The sequence below is a fragment of the Canis aureus genome, chromosome 10, assembly GCF_053574225.1.
Source record: "Canis aureus isolate CA01 chromosome 10, VMU_Caureus_v.1.0, whole genome shotgun sequence".
Lineage (NCBI taxonomy): Eukaryota > Metazoa > Chordata > Mammalia > Carnivora > Canidae > Canis > Canis aureus.
In genome coordinates this window covers 35,930,252-35,946,311 of record NC_135620.1, presented here as the reverse complement: position 1 = coordinate 35,946,311, position 16,060 = coordinate 35,930,252, and the positions used below count along the sequence as shown (strand labels likewise).

General features: G+C 38.2%; 1 long non-coding RNA gene across 8 annotated transcripts in view; it reads left to right on the top strand.

The window, feature by feature from the left end:
- Window positions 1-16,060, top strand: part of LOC144322215 (uncharacterized) — a 178,786-nt gene that overhangs the window by 130,535 nt on the left and 32,191 nt on the right. For 7 of the 8 annotated variants that reach the window (XR_013387798.1, XR_013387791.1, XR_013387789.1 and 4 more), the window contains exons 4-5: window positions 13,827-13,916; window positions 14,495-14,570. This is a non-coding gene — a long non-coding RNA (uncharacterized LOC144322215). The remainder of the gene's footprint in view (window positions 1-13,826; window positions 13,917-14,494; window positions 14,571-16,060) is intronic. The other variant, XR_013387795.1, reaches the window with a different exon arrangement.

The following is a 16,060-nucleotide window of genomic DNA, read 5'->3' as shown; positions in this document are numbered from 1 at the left end:
GGCAGAGGGAGAAGTAGGCTCCATGCAGGGAGCTCCATATAGGACTCGATTCCGGGATTCCAGGATCATGCTCTGGGCCGAAGGCAGGTGCCAAACTGGTGAGCCACCCAAGCATCCCTGTGGGAATGTTTTTCTGAATTGTTATGCATTCAATTTCCTTCATAGGTATGTCTATTCATTCATAGATAGATAGTTAGATAGCTATTCATATACACATATTTTTCTTATTTCTTCATTGTCAGCCTTTGAAATGTGATTTTCAAGCAAATCACTTTTTATTTCATCAAAGTTGTCAAATTTATTGGCATAAAGCCATTCTCTTGCTCTCACAAAGCTGGGAAGTGGCAGAAGAGCCAAGCAACCCAACTTCTCTGAATGCCTGTCCAGTTCTTTGTCTACTATCCTACCATATGACACAAATGATGACTTAATTAACTTGGCAAATATGTGTTGATCTGCCATATACCAAATTTTTTGCTGTGCCATGGCAATGCAGATGATTGAGTTGATATCTTTGGCTTCAAGGGTCCCATGGTCCAGTCGAGGAGATAAACTCATGATTTTCTTTTATACAAAGTGGTAAGGGTGATTATAAAATGAATATGCCAGAAGAGGGAATCCCTGGGTGGCTCAGTGGTTTAGTGTCTGCCTTCAGCCCAGGGTGTGATCCTGGGGTCCTGGTATTGAGTACCACATTGGGCTCCCTGCATGGGGCCTGCTTCTCCCTCCACCTGTGTCTCTGCCTCTCTCTGTGTGTCTCTCATGAATAAATAAATAAAATCTTAAAAAAAAAAAAAAAAAGATTATGCCAGAAGAGAAAATGATTGATTAACTCTGGAAGGGGCCAGATCAGAGAAGGGTTTCTAGAGAGGGCGATATTTACACCGGGCCTTAAAAATACAAAATCTATCCCAGGTAGAAAATAGTCCAGGTAGTGATGAGAAAATGTGGAAAGGGACCAAGATATGAAAGGGCAAGCTGTGCTCAAGGAACAATGACAAATCTGGCTCAGTGGAGGTTTGTGCAGAGAGAGTTCCGGAGGCAGGTGAAGGTCAGATTTTTGAACAGTCTAGCCTATATGCCTAAAGTTAGTATTTGGAATGCCAGTGGGATTCACTAAGTAAAGAAGTGACAAGATCAAGATCCAGAGATTAGTATTTCTAATACTAATAGTATTAGAACTGATAGTATTTCTCAGAAATGGGCTTGGAACTAGATCTTTCAGAAACACCGGGAGATGTTTGTTAAAAATGCGAGTTCCTGGGGCTCCTGGGTGGCTCAGTCAGTTAAGCCTCTGACTTTGGCTCAGGTCATAATCTGGGGGCCTAGGATAGAGCTGCATGTTGGGCTCCCTGCTCAGTGGGAAGTCTGCTTGTCTCTCTGTTCCTCCCCCGACTGGTGCTTTCTCTCTCTCTCTCTCTCTCAAGTGGATAAATAAAAATCTTAAAAAAAAAAAAAAAAAAAAAAAAGCTTGTTCCTGAATCCAATCCGAGCCCTACTGAATGGACTCATAGGGGGGCAGGCCACAGTGTATGTATCTTATGCTTCTCAGATAATTCTTGATGCAACACTAGGAATAGAAAAGGAATTGGAATAGAGCTTTGGCTTTCAAATTATTCTTGGGTCCAGGTTCCAGATTTTCTTTAAGCCAAGCATGTCTGTCTGTCTCTTTCTTTCTTTCTTTCTTTCTTTCTTTCTTTCTTTCTTTCTTTCTTTCTTTCTTCTTTCTTCTTTTCTTCTTTCTTTCTCTCTTTTCTTTCTTTCTTCTTTCTTTCTTTTCTCTCCTTCCTTCCCTCTTTCTTTCTTCCCATATCGAGCATCCACATACAATTTTAGACTCACAAATAATTTTTACAGCTTAAGTAGCTTGAAAACCTTGGGACTAAAGGTTGGAGAGATTAGTGTTTTGGAAACCACGTGGAAGCTGGGGCAGTGATTGCTAAGTGCCTGTGAGTACATGGAGGAATGGTGAAGACAGGGATAGATTCAAACAGAAATTCTTTGGTAAAATTATCAGGACTTATAGAGGAGCTATAGAGCATGAAGAGGCAAAGAGAGACTTACTAGCATTATTCTCAGTAGCTCTTCTAGTTTAAGTCCCTAGCACCTGTATTTGTGTATCTTTTCCACTTTTTGAGTCCTGTCAACTCAACAGTGACAGGAGAAAATCACTAAGTATAAACCATAAGATTCTCCTGTGTTCCCAAGTTGCCAGTTTACTCACCATAAGCCACTTGCTTAGTGGGTTAATCCTCAAGCTGATTCTTTATCATGCAGTATTACCACCACTCACTATAAAGAACCTAGATTTGCTGTAAAAATAAATGCTTCTTTAATCTAGATAAAGAGTAGGCATGAGCTGGAAAATTATGTTGTTATAATGATTCAGTGCCAAAAATTCTGCTCTTTTTTGGGATATTGAGCCAAATTTACTGCTCTGTTCTTGAGCAGAAAGAATTCATAATCAAAATAAAATTTTAAAAAACCCTCAGAGTTCAAAATAAATAATTTTAAAAGCTTGGAAAGGAGACTGTTTTCATGATCTTTAAATCTTTTCTTTTTGTTTTGTTTGTTTGCCTTTTATTTTTAAAACACATTTAACAGTTGGCTTACATTTGGCCTGCTGACCAAAATAAAGCAAGCTGGACCCTTGTTGTTTTGGTTCACTTATTCCTCAGAGGTTCCTGACAGCACCAATTGAATAAAAGAGGATCACAATGACTTGCACTGTTGGATTGTGACAAATAAGCAACCTCTTCAGAAAACAGATAAGCCACCTATCTGCTAACCTGTTTGAACAGGTAAAGAAACACAAAACACACTGAGCTTTCCTAATGTTAAATTAAGTAGATGGGCTTATTTCATTGGCATTAGTGGAATCACTCTTAGGGCCAATGGCAAAAACATCTCATATTATTAAAAGCTTCATGGCAGACAAGAAAAAATAAAAATCTGTTATTAAATCCCTCTATAAAGTATCCTTAACAACACCATTGATTAAATATGTTATCAAAATATGGCCTAGAGCAAATACCTAGAAGGTAGTAATAGGATCACCTTCGCTTTATTCTTTCAGATTAATTTAAATGTACCAATAATTTGATCTCTGAATACAAGGGCAATCAGGAAATTAAATGTTACCACATCACAGCAACAGGGTTTAAACAAATGAGCTCCTTCCAGATATACATTCTGAGAGGGATCAAGATACAACTCTACTTTTTTTACAGGTATGATCTTGGAAATTTCAATTTCAAGTTGGTTTCCTGATCTGTAAAAGGGAGCTAAATATATTCTCTTAAGAATGTACTATAAATTATATAAGATAAATATATAAGCTATAGAACATTCAACAGATCATGTGTGTGTGTGTGTGTGTGTGTGTGTTACTGTTTGTTAATCTCTACATGGCCAAGTGGGTGACCTAGAAATTAAACATAAAGATTTTTGTTCTTGTTCCAGTCTGAAGTCAGATAGATTCAACTATTTCTTATGAAGTCCTATCTCCCAGGTCTTCAATTTTTGCAGTTTCTTGGTTCTATCTTACACCCAATTTATGGAAAGCTAAATTAGAACAGTGATTGCCATCAATTGTGAGAGCTTTATAATCTATTAAGCATTTTCATAGACTCTGTCTTTTTGGATCCTTACACCACACTTTACGGGGATAATTATATCTCCCAGTTTATAACATGGACACTGAGGCTCACAGAGGTAATAAATTATGTAAGACCACATAACAAGTATTGAGTCTAAGGCACTCGTATTTTTCTGCTGAAGTAAGAAATGTGTTTCTTCTATGCATATAGTTAGATATATGTTCTAGATGACCATGAAAGTTACCATCCAAATGGGGACATGTTTGGGAGTGAAAGGGGGTTGAAGTAAAAATTCCACCAGGACTACGGAGATAAACTGGGATTGTCTTGAGCAAATAGGAACATGTGTCCTTCTTGGTAAAATTTGTTTCATGAGATTGGGTGGTCTGCACAAGCTCTCCCATTTCCATCTCCTTTTTAGATCATCCTCAATAGATATTTGAACTGTACTTTAGAGAAAAGGTTTTCAGGAAAGGAACATAAATAGAAAAATACTAACTTTTTTGGTCATAGGGCAATAGTGCACAAAATAATTGTTGAATTTCAAATCACAATCTATCTCCTTAGTATAGAAGATATCCTCTCATTTATTCCTCCTCAGTGAGATTCCCAGGGATCTAATTTGAGTCAATACTGAACATGCCCACCAAAGGAAAGAATCATTATATGTTAAGGAGATGACTAAAAGTCATAACTGACAGACTTTGTAAAAACCTAGTAAACTAGATTTTCAAGGCAGTCTAAGATTGTTTAGCTGATACATAGGTTCCAGAGAACCTACAGTGATCCTTAAGGATTAGAAACTAATTGCATCTATTGTCTTCTGTTTTCCATTTACCTTTTTTAATAGGCTAAAAAAGTATGTAAGATCTATAATATCACAATAGAATTTATGAGGATAATGCAGGATTTTTTTAGAATTATTTTCAACAAGGGGCACCTGGTTGGCTCAGTCAGTTGAGCATCCAGCTCTTGATTTCAGTTTAGGTCATGATCTCAGAGTCATGGGATTGAGCCCTACATCAGGCTCAGCTCAGAGGAAGAGCTCTTCTCTTCCTCTTCTGCTGCCCTGCCCTCTGTTCTCTCTCTCTCTCTCTCTCTCTCTCTCTCAAATAATCTTAATAAATTATTTTCGGCAAAGAAGTGATGACAGATGAAGGATTTCAATTGCTTACAGAGGCTGTTCCTTTCCTCTCTCTCTTCTCCTCTTCCTTTGTTCCTTCTCTCCTTCCCATCTCCCTACCTTCTTTCTTTCCTCTCTCGATGGTTTATCCCTTCTCTCTCCTGAAGACTAGAATTGTCCTTTGTACTTTACTAGGATTCTTAAAGCACTTGCTATTTGATTGATTCTTTTTTTTTTTTAAGTGATTGACTAGTTGGCTGACCTTTCAAAATGTGCCTTTCTAAGTCCTCAAATTTCTATCATTCTTCCTAGCAAGATGTGCAGAAGAACATCGTTCAGCACTTCTGGTCTGATGCTGACGTTAGGAGAGCCATTAAGTGTTGTCTGACCATTACTTCGCACCCCATCAAGGGAGGATTCCTAGGGATTCTTTATGAACATATAACCTATTATCTCCTGACTTTTAGGCAATTTCTAGTTTTCATGAAGGCAAAATGTAAATGTCTTCAATAAAATTTATCTTAGCCATTTGAGGCCACATTGGGGTAAGGGAGGAAATTGTTTCTAAATTTAAAGAAAGAAAAATTGAGAAATAAGCCATTGAAATGGCTTCATATCACACTTCATCAATTTCCTTCCTCCTCCCCTGAGTCAATGAGACAGTAAATGAAAGGGATGAAGCAGGTCATACTTCTAACACAGCACCCACTTTACTTTGATGTTTGAATCCTAGCTTTGCCACTTCCTACTTGTGTGACCTTGGCAGATTACTTAACCCATTTGCAAGGGGAGAATAACCAGCATCCTCCCTTCAAGGTGTTATGGCTGGCATTAAAGGAGGCAATGGAAGAAAGAACTCCAGAACAGTGACTGGCCCACAGTAAACATTTCAAAAATTATATTATTCTATTTATTCAAGATCAGTTTTCCTCTGATAGTGATCATGCAGTTCTTCATATTCTCATCTTTCTTCCAGGCTGACTGTATTCCTGCCTGGGTGATGTTCTTTCAGAGATTCTCCCAAAGAACCCCAAACATTTCCCATGTTCACCAGTGCCCCCAATGTCAATATAACCTTTTACTCCTCAAATGCAAAAGAGGCAACCTTCAGACTGCTATGAGTCCAAAAAGGACTTAAAAAAAAAAAAAAAGAAAAAGAAAAATGTAGATGGAAAAAGCCAGAGGGTCTAGATAATTCCGGGGAGTGAGAGCAAAGAGAGCAAAGGCAGAAGGAGAGAAGAAGGTGGAAAAACACCGCATCCCATGGAAATAAATGTGAACTTCCTCGAAATTCCACCAATATCCCTGCCTCTCTGTTCTTTAAGTCTCCCAAAGCCTTGAATACAGGATAAGAAAGTAATGACAGCCCACAGGGCGATTTCAGGACAAAGAAGATTCCCAGGGCTGCAAATTTCCTAAGTAACACCTGGGGATAAGCCAGTGCATATGAATGAATATTCCATTGTTGTTTTGAGGATTTCTTTGTAAGCATCTTGCTTCAAGAATGAAGGGTGATGTCAGTCAGGAAAAAGCCCCAGTGAATCCTCGGACTTATTACTCCAATTAAGCAGGAAGACACGTTAGAGCATGAATGATTGGGTAATAATTCATACCTGTTGTGTTTCAATGTTAATCGTGTGCCTAAATGTAGACTACACTCACTTCAGCATGCCCTCTTCTTACACAACAGCTCAAGTTCTTGAATATTTAATTGCATTGTTTTCTTTAAGAAAATGACTTATAAGGAAATGTTGAAAAATAATCTCCCTGGAAGAAAAAGTTCATACCTCATGAAAAATAAATCTGGGTAAATTGAGTTATGAAAGATCTATTCCAGTAGGAGCAGAAACTTTGAAGTCCTTTTCCTGTTCAAGAACAAAAACTCAACTTCCCAGACGATAAATTTACAGCACAATAGGCTTTCGGGTATCACAGGAGCCTGTAGTCCATCTGGGCTTCCAGGTCATTCTGGGTTTAAATCTGACTTACTGTCACTCTCTCTTCAAAGGTCCTGGCACTTCTTTTGAGGAGGAGCTTTCAGGGAATTTAAAGAACTTGTTTCTTTTTGTAAGGGAGAATCTTGCTTTTTCAGACCATAGCTGCTTGACCAGTTCGTGGATAAAGTGTGCCTGTGTTCTTTCTAAAAAAAAAAAAGAAAGAAAAGAAAAAAAGAAATAAAGATCTGGAAGGCCTTACTTGCTGACGAGGATATAAGATTCTATCGTGGCCATGAGTGTGGGATTTGGAATCTGATGACCTCGGTTTAAACCCAGTTTTCCTCAGTCCCTGGCAGGGTAAAAGGTGGAAAATTAAATCATATTTTATGCCTCAGCTTCCTCAGTTGTAAAAAGGATGATAGTACCTTGCTAGGATTCTAGCAGGGGTTTAGAAGGGAGGGAATGCCAAATAAAGTGTGTAGTTTAAGGCAGAGTGTAAAATGAACACTTGAGGGGAGATAACTATCACGGTTAATCCTAAACACCTTGGGATGTTAAAAGCTTTGTGAAGGTTCTTTTGACCAATAGTTTAACTGAACTATGATCAGAATAGATTTACTCACTTGATCCAAGCAAACAGGAAATATTGAGAGTCTTCTAATGGCAAGAAGCAAGAACTGAATAAGGTACTTTAAAGATCTTGTGGGGCATAATGTCCTCAGGTAGCTTGCCTCTATTTGAGATTAGACGTGAGCCTAAAAACAATAATAGAAAGCAGAAAGTGGCAAGGCTCTAAGAGCCTATAGATGAAGTGTGACTGGAATTGAGAGGTTGGAGAGATTGTAATCTAGTTGAGGAAAGTCAGAGGAAACTTTGCAGAAAAGAGCCCAATGTATGGTACACGTCTCTGTAATCTCAGTATTTTGACAACACGATTTGTAGAATTGTAATGACTTGAAAATTTCAGGTTCAAAAGATCCATAATATTCACAGTGTACAAATTTTGCACATATTTGAGAACATGCAAGTTCACTGTGTTTTCTCTGATTACAGTAACCTAGGACCATAATACAATCAGTATCCTTTTAAAATGAGATTTAGGCTTGGCTTTCCCCAGAAGACAGTTGGCTGTTGGCCTGGTGGTCTGTGCAGTCACATACTTTACAAACTTCCTTAATTTGGAAAGAAGGGAAGGGCAGTGGGAGAAGAAATGAGAGGGAGCACTGTCGATCTTGAGGCTGTAGAAACTCAGCATTATGGCCCAGTACGAAGAGAAGCTGCTCCTGCTCTCAGGAAATCTGCTTGGGAGGAGCAAGGCAGACTTTTGTTGTCTAATCTTTCTCTTTTCATGTTTTAATTCTCCTCCATCTTCTTCTACAGGATTTGCCATTCTATTTACTCTTGTATCCACTTAGTCACTAAACATTCATTAAATTTCTAGACTCAAAAGTTAGGTAATGGTGGAGCCAAGAGGGTGAATAAAGCAAAGCTCCCTGTTCTAATCACCCAGGTAAGAAGATCCTGAAGGTATCTAGGGAGTAGAGTCCCTCTGTGAAATGCCTGAGGCACTGATTTTCCTATATTCCTCTTATTTCTATTTCTGTATGTGTTTCTGCATACTCTGAGAAACAAAATTTGCCTTACCCCTTCCTAGGGGGTGCTTCTAGCTCTCCTTCCTAAGTAAGAGATTTGCCTCTATCTGGATGCATTTTAAAATTGCAGTATAAGGAAATGATTGGATTGACTTATAGGTGTGAAGGACAAATGGCGGTACAGTGGGGAAAAACCTGGTTGTAAATAAACTCTGAAACAATAGCAGAGAAATAAAACTTGCTCGGGTTGAGCGGAAGAGAAGACTAAGTTTAGTTTTTCCCTCCATTCTCTACTTCTAGAGGCTTCCAATCATACTAATTTATAGGTGGATCTCTATTTTATAGTTGAGAGGATCTTAAGAGTAAGACAAAGTCTCCAGTCCAAAAATATCTCTCCCTTTGATTCCTGAAATCTCAAGATAAGCAATTTAATTCTCTGTCTTAATTACTGCTGTCATTGTGCCTATGTTTTGGAAAATGTTCCTGCTCTGGGCAGGATTATAAGAGAAATCTCCAATTCCTAATGAAGCACTCTTAAAATCACTTGTCCCCATAATTGAGAAAGATGGGCAACTTGGAGTTATGATGTGTGTGTGTGTATGTGTGTGTGTGTGTGTGTGTGTGTGTAAATAGGCTCTACCTCCATTCATTTGACTACATGTAACTAGGAAAGTATAGACCATTGGATTCATGTTCCTTCTTTTTGTGAAACTTTTTGTGGAACTTTTTGGGTCATATCTGTGATGATAAGTAAACAAAAGAAACATTTAACTGAAGAATACAGAGCCTTAAATATGTTCACCTGGAGTCTCTAGACAGTTGTGGCCCAGTTGATTTTCTGGCCTCTGATTATGGGGATAACTGCCTCATTTGTCTCCTTCGCTCTACTTGTGGAGAGATGGCATTGGATTATAACAAGAACTGTTATGGTCTTCAAACCACTAATAGAGAGCTCGTCCAGTTTTGCAAGTTGGATTAGCTGACAAGAGGCAGAAAGCTAGAATACATTTGCATTCATTAGTTCAGTGGAGTTTCTCACTAAAGTATGTTGTACCACATTATCTCGTCACTACTTTGTAACTGACATATGCCCAATTGCCTTATATACTTTAGAAGCAACTGTCGTTTTACCTTGAAGAACAATTAAGTCTTCTGAAGGCTAAATGTTTCCAAGGAAGAAAAAAAAAAGCCAGACTACAGTTTAATTTATTGAAAGTTATTTATAATTTAGTACTTACTGTCCTGAAAATGCCTGTCCCCTTGGAAATATGATTCAGATGCCCCGAACTGAGGAAACATTTTCCTTTTTCCTGTGTAAAATATGAAACAAAAGACAACTGAAAAACACTTCATTAAAACAGTTCCTTTGTCCTTTTGACAATGAAAACTGAAAAGAGACATGCCAGTTTGGCTATGTGGGTGGTCCTCTTTCTATGCTAACCTTAATATGACCTTAACAAAAAATCACTGAAAGTTATCTGATGGTTCTAAAGATTTTCAAAATATGTGTTGAAAAGCAATAGTCACGTGGACTATGGGATTTGAGAAATGTCATCTATTAAAAATGAGCTTCTGAGAGGTGAAGGATCTGCCCAAGAACTTCTGCTCTGCCCAGACCTTGGTGTCCCCACAACCTAGCCTGTTTGCACACGTCGGCAAACCTTTCTGTGGTCAGGTCATGTTGCTTGGTCATCTGGTCCACTCTTTCAAGGTCTCCCATGGGCTGAATTTGCTATCAGCTGCATGTAATTGGTCTAAGTCAATGTATGTATGATATGTATCAAATGAGCTTAAAGTGTGTTCCCCATGGGAATATCTCTGACTTTTTTTTGGTTCAGTAATTCTAGAACATTCCTCATCCCCTAATGTCCTGAACTTCTTCAGAGTACAGCAAAAAGGGGTTTGATTATCTGATGAAACATGAAAATTAGTTGCTGTGTCTTTTGTTTTCTTCTTTCCTAAACATCTTTTACTCTTTTAGAGTTAGTTTTTAATTTCCTAGGACTGAGAAAAGTCAGTGTAGTTACCAGAAAAACTGCTTTCCGATTAATCTCTTTTGCCAGTCAGACAACTCAGTCTAACAGTTTTGAGAAATGAAAAATGAACCATGTACTTTTGCCTTTGGTTAACATTTCTCTGTTAAGTGAAATTTGATATTTTACCTCTAACTCTCTTAAAATGATGCTGTCCAAAACTATCATGCGGCAAACCCCATTCCCTTTTTGTCCTTTATAAAGTAACTTTGTCTACTTTGGTCATAGAAAAACCAAAACTAAGAGAAGAATAAAAGAAGATACATCCCTTCTGAGTAGTGTACAGCAAACTTACAGGGATGTTGTCATGAAGTCTTTAAAAAAAGAATCTTCCTTCTTTGAAAAGTTACAAGATTTAAAAATAAAAAATAACCACTCCACAACCTTCCTGTGAAATGCAGTCACTGTAATATGTACTTTTTAAGCACATTGCACACCTTTTGTTATTCAACTTGACATGAATCATGCTTACAGAATTTTGGCAAGACTTCTGATTTAAGTTCCCAAATGAGTATTCAACTTAGATTAATTAAGACTGTTATTTCATGGAGTATAAATACAACTGCTTATTAAAACATATTTATTGAGGATAAACAATTATGTAATAGAAACCAGCTACAGAATATAATAATATGACTAATGAAAATGGCAATTGATTACAAATGACATAATTACTGAGGGTTAAAAGCTCTGCAATTGATAGGACTTGTATTCCTTAAGCAGGTTTTAATAAGCATTTTGATCATTATTTAACATGCAATAACTCACTTATTACATCCAAACAAAGAGTTCCTTTCCAACTTGGTACATGCAGCTTTAACAGTGCTTAGGGGAGTTGAGAAGATTATAGCTTTACCCTTAGGATTGAGGAAAGACATTGACAAAGAATGTTAATTAAGTGTTACATATTGTATTTTATTTTAGGAAATGGAAAGAAAAAACTGAGGTCTCTGACTGCAGCCCTTTGCCAACTGACAGATGAGAAGCCCTACATTTGACAGAGGTGCCTCAGTTTGCAGAAAGGACCTAAGGCTACCATTTGAATTTTTGTGACTTGATCTTTCCTGAGGCGTTCCCTAAGAAACCAACTTCATTACCATTGTTGCCCCTGGGGGTGGTTTATCAGGGGTTAGTAACTTTGTTTTGATTCTGGCATTAAAATGAGTATTTCCCTCAATTTCTCTGTAGTTTCTTAGTTTCCACGGTAATGTGATCTGCACAGTGGTACTGAGAAGGCGAGAGACTTGAAGAGACACAGTTGTAATTTATGACCTCAGTTTTAGGCTATGGATATAAGGAATATGTTGTGAAATTAAATAGTGTGAATGGAATTAAGCCTTTTCCACAAGTTTATAGGGGCCCAGAGATGGGAGCTGGAGTGAGAAAGGCCAAAATATGCTCAAGACAGTTTTCTGTTTGGTGTGTCAGAATCTACTATCAATATTGTTTAAGTTTGGGGAACCTGGGTGGCTTAGTCGGTTAGACATCTGAGTCTTGATTTTGGCTCAAGTTGTGATCTCAGGGTCCTGAGATGGAGCCGCATGTCTGGTTGCAATTCTCTCTCTCTCCCTCTGTCCCTTCCTACACTAGCACATGCATATGTTCTCTCTCCTTCTCTTGCTTGAAAAAGACATATAGCAGTTTGATTCCTTAAGCAAATGCCTTCTTTGTACTCTCAAATCTAGTTATAAGCACTGTTCTCTAACATTTTGGGGTTTCTGGATTGTTTTCTAACAGAGCATTCTAACATCTACTTGATGTTGTATTTCTTCTGGACTCTGTGGAGCGTTGAAGACTATCGTAGTGGTTGAGAGCCCTGACTTTGTGCCAGACTGCTCTAGATTTGAGTCTATTCTGATACTTACATCTTTACCACCTTGGCAAACCTGTTTAAATTCTCTAAGCCACAGTTTCTTTGTCTGCAAATTCAGAAAAATAAAAAAGGTGTCTCCTTCGGGTTGTTGTAGACAATAAATTAGATGATTCATGTAAAGCACTTACTTAGCACAGTGCCATCCATATGGGAAGTGCCTCATAAATTACAGAACAGTTATTGCTGCTGTTATTGAAGAAGAATAAGCTACCCTATATAATTGCCCAATATAATCAGATCTATATCTGGATGTGAATAGTTAGGTCAATTGCCTCGATCTCACCAAAGTGTCAAGGCTTATAGGGGCTATGGTTCTCCCTGACTTCCATACCCACCTCTGACTTCATAGGTCTGATGCAATCCAATTTTTCAGTTCTCTTCATGGCACCTTTCTAGATGCAGGGGGTTACAGGGAAATGAATAACTCTTCTTTGGTTTTATCCATACATGACAACAAACCTTAACCTTCACAATTGTCCTTGTTTCATGTGACTAAAATTTGATAAATTACTTGGTTTGAAAGTTGTAGCAGAGCTGGGGCGAGGTGGGTGTAAGGCTGGGCAAAAAGGTGGAGCAGAAAAGAGCTGGCAACAGAGTTTATTCAGGGGCTGTTTTCTTTGTCTTTTAATCCTCAATATATTGCCTAAACCTGGTGGACCCAAGCCTAGTAAGTGTTAATTGATCTGTGAATTGAATGAATGAATGAATGAATGCTCTTCCAAACATACCAGGTAGTATCCCAAGGGGCAGCGACCACCTTTGAACTGTTGTGGAAGGCTTCCAGCAGGGAGGGGTCCATACCCAGTCCTCAATGTGGCTCTTGTGACAGCTGTTCTGTGTAGCATCATTACTACATAAACTTCTCATTTATAGGTCACTCCTTTAAAAAAAATCTAATTCCCTGGATTGATGTCAACATAACAGGGATAATGGCAGTTGTTTTGTCTTTGCTTCCTTTTCCAAGCAAAGGATCTTAACTTGGGATTAGAAACTTCCCTGGTTCTGTGAGTCCCCTGAAAGTGTTCCCCAAAATTTGGGTGCCTGTACATTATTTTCTGTGGAACGCAATCATAGTTTTTATCAGATTCTCAGCAGGCCAAACTACCTTTAAAAGGTTACCTTTGAAGTTTACTAAGCATTCACTTGAAGGTATGCACAAATAGAATCCCCTAATTCCAATGCCTTACAAAGAACTACTGTCAGTGAGAGTCTATCTCAACTGTTCAGTTTTAGATTTCAGGGCTGAGAAATTCCTGAATTATCCTATAAACACATATTTTTTGAAATATGGCCTATAGGTAAATATTAAATCCTAGAACCCATTGGGAGGATTTCATGTAAATTAGATTTAAGATGAGGCAGGGTTTTGAGTAAGGTCTATGGGAGAAAGAGCCACATTTTGGTGAAAAGGAAATGTTGGAATTGGAACAAACCAAATGTGTCTTATGGAATGATTAGACAAACAGCTGGTAACAACTTGAGGAAGACATCGGTGAGTCCCTTGCTCTGTGGAGTCTCTTCTGGAGGTATAGCCAAGAATTTGTCCTTTACAAATTCAAGACACTCTTGAATAACTTCAGGATATTAAAAACTATTAGAGGTGGGATGGGAGACTTATGGCAATAGCACATCAGCAAATGATGATAGGAATAACTTTTGTGTTTTTCAGCTTGCACATTTGGGCCTCTGGTCATCACTCTGACGTTGACAGATGAGAGAGCTATATTTCACTCAGAAAATTTTCACAGATACCATACAGGTCTGTATCAGGCTTGTTTTAAATGTTACTATGTGTTTTGCAAAAGAGCTGCATGAGCACCTGTAAAACCTATTTCTGCCTGAGTGGAAAAAAATATGGCAACTGTGGTTTGTTGGAAGGTGCATAACTTTGGGAATAAGAAAGGGTTAGGTTTGAATACCAACTTCACTGCTTAGCAGCTGGGTGGAGTTGGAAAAGAGGAATTCTCGCCAAACCTCAATTGCTCCACCTGTAAATCAGGGATATTAATACTTAATTCTGGAGTTGTCATAAGGCTTGGTGGTTAATGTCTAGCTTCACGAATAGCAGGCAAGTAATAAATGACAACTATTATTATTGTTAATATGAAAAAGGATATAATTCATTTACATGCCATTAGGCAATAAAGAGGTTCATATAAGTGAATTTCAAGGAATAGAAGCTTTTCTTTTGAAATGCTAAACTTTTAGCTACTTTCTAAAATGTATATCATATAATTTTCCCTTCCTTGAGAATGTAGGAATAATGTATTTTATCTTTTCTCATATTCAGTCTCATTCTTGGGACCATCATTGACATATTATTATATTCTATTATAGATAAGAATACTAGCTTCCAGACTGTTTGGTTCCCAAAAAAGTGAGATGAGCAAGAGACAGACCATCATGGAGATGGGTAAATGCCAAGAGAATGAGCTTTTTTGGCCGGAGGCTGGGGGATTGGGGGCTGGGGGATTGAGGGGAAGCAGAACCATTGAGTTGAATAAACACAGAGAGCCCTGGGTTCAAGTTCTACCTGCAGCATTTAATGACTTCACCTTGGTTGCTTCCTTCCACTTGGTTAAATGAAGTAGTCTGTACAAATGGAAGACATGTAATATAGAAATTGAGTTTTCAGAAAATTCAGAACAGAGGACAAGAAGCAAGCATAAATCAAATAAATCTTCTCCCTCCTCTGTTCATATATACTATATTACAGACCAGTTGGGGTTTTCTGAGGTATAATTGACATACAACATTATATTGGTTTCAAGTGGGCAAACATAAGGATTCAGTGTTTGTAGATTTTGCAAGATGGTCACCATAGTAAGTCTAGTTAACATCCTTCACCATGCATAGTGACAGAACTTTCTGCTAGTGATGAGAACTTTTAAGATGAACTCTCTTAGCAACTTTCAAGGATGCGATAACTATAGTCACCATGCTGTACATTACATCTCCATGACTTATTTGTTTTATAACAGACTGGCTGATTTTGAGAGGGCTTCAATGTGCTTTTACAATGATCATTCTCACAGAAAAGAATCAAGCAGAATTTTATCCTTAGAAGGCAAAAAGCACAGAGTAGACAAACAGAAAGATTGGGTATCCCAAATAGATTACTTCTGTTGATGTAATTTTAGGGGTGGTGTCTTCTGGGTAACTGGATAAATGCCAGAGTTTGCCACTGCACCCTTTATATTTCATTGCTTGCTGTGATCCCCCAGGAAGAGTCAGAACAAGGCTATTAGATTACATCTGTGATCTGATAGAGTGGTGTTCAGACTCCGTTCCTAAGCATTTGAGGGTTCCGCAGGAGAGATTTGGGGGTATGTAGGCACTATGAAAGATTTTAGGAAGGTGTCCAAGAAGACAGAGTTACCAGAGCCTTGTCTATTTAAGTATGAGTGACTCCACCTATATCTGTTTAAATATAAGGGGTTCATGTGAGATTTCATCTGAAAAAAAAATTTGCTGGCTTAAAAACATCTGAGACTCAAAGGAAATTCCTTTACCCAATAAGCATTTGGTCTGAGGCAGTTGGGAAAATTATGCCAGATAAAATCTGAACTCAGTAACTATACATTCACAATCCATCCTCCTCCCTCATTTCTGCTTAACTACATGAGTTCAAACACTAACTCCTGAAGAAACCCCCCATCATTCCCAAGCACAAAGTATTTTCTTTTTTTCTGGTCACTTGTTTACATCATTGTATTGGTCATGATTGGCTGATGGCTGTAATAGCCCCCAGTCTCAGAAGGTTAGCACATTGAGAAGATAACTTATACTGTAGGCATGAAACTGCACCAACCCTCTTGGTCAGGTATCTCTGTTGGGTGTGCTGCTCCATGAGGAGGAGCTGGAGGACTTGCACCATGGCAACCCCTACATCTCAGAGGCCTC